General features: G+C 43.1%; 1 pseudogene; it reads right to left on the bottom strand.

Moving 5' to 3' along the window:
- Positions 1–712, bottom strand: LOC149173649 (pre-mRNA splicing factor SR-like 1 pseudogene; annotated as a pseudogene).
- Between the last annotated feature and the right edge of the window lie 238 nt (positions 713–950).

Genomic DNA, 950 nt, shown 5'->3' with positions numbered 1-950 from the left:
TTAATGGTCCCTAGCAAGATCCCTGCTCCTCTCTCTGTCATGATAACGATCACCATTGGTTGATTTTGGAATAGCATCACTGCCATTCCTGTCACGAGGCAGTCTCTCTCTGTCATGATAACGATCACCATTGGTTGATTTTGGAATAGCATCACTGCCATTCCTGTCACGAGGCAGTGTTCGACGCACAGGTGAGGCATCTCGGGTAGAAGCACGATGTGGTGCACGCTGGCCAAATGACACAGATAAAGCAGCTTTAACTGATGGTGGCCTTCGGGCAGTGTCATCTGATCCATGGCGATTAGTATCACCAGTCACTCCTGCATGCCGAGTAGGAAGATTCATTCGTTCCAAATGAGCAGTAATTTGACGCATGATAGGTACCGGTATGCGAGGAAAAAGTGTATCAAAATAGTACTGGCCTAGAAGTAAATCACGAACATAAACACCCATTGTGGTCATCCTTCCATTTGATCCTGGAGAAAATTCCTCCTCGTCCTTAACATAAGGCTCAACCCAACCCCATAACGTCTTAGGATCTGCAACATAACGCAGGTACAGGAAACCAATACATCTTATGTATGGAGAATCCTCGTGCTTAAGAAGCCCATGCATTTGCTTCACTGTCAACTTCATGGTAAAAAATTTGTAGAGAAGACAAAATGCTGTAGACGGGCCCCTACAATTCCCTATCATCCATGGTTCTACATGATCAACTTGATTATAGATCTCATCAATAACTTCATGGTAGATCTTCAGCCTGTACAGTTCCTTGAAGTAATCTGAAGACAGGATGTTCATACAGAGAACCTTTTCAAGCAAAAAAAATCAATAAGCTTTCCACATGTTTGTACTTCCATATTCTCCCCCAATAAACTTCGTTGAGCACAAAGTTTGATGTCCTCCTTTGTGAATGACGAGTTATAAAAGACGAATAAAATGCAGCAAGG

This window comes from Pinus tabuliformis, chromosome 4_2 (assembly GCF_031772625.1).
Source record: "Pinus tabuliformis cultivar Carrire ecotype Pingquan chromosome 4_2, CPIR1, whole genome shotgun sequence".
NCBI lineage: Eukaryota > Viridiplantae > Streptophyta > Pinopsida > Pinales > Pinaceae > Pinus > Pinus tabuliformis.
The sequence above is the reverse complement of the archived record's forward strand: the minus strand, read 5'-3'. Positions and strand labels throughout refer to the sequence as shown.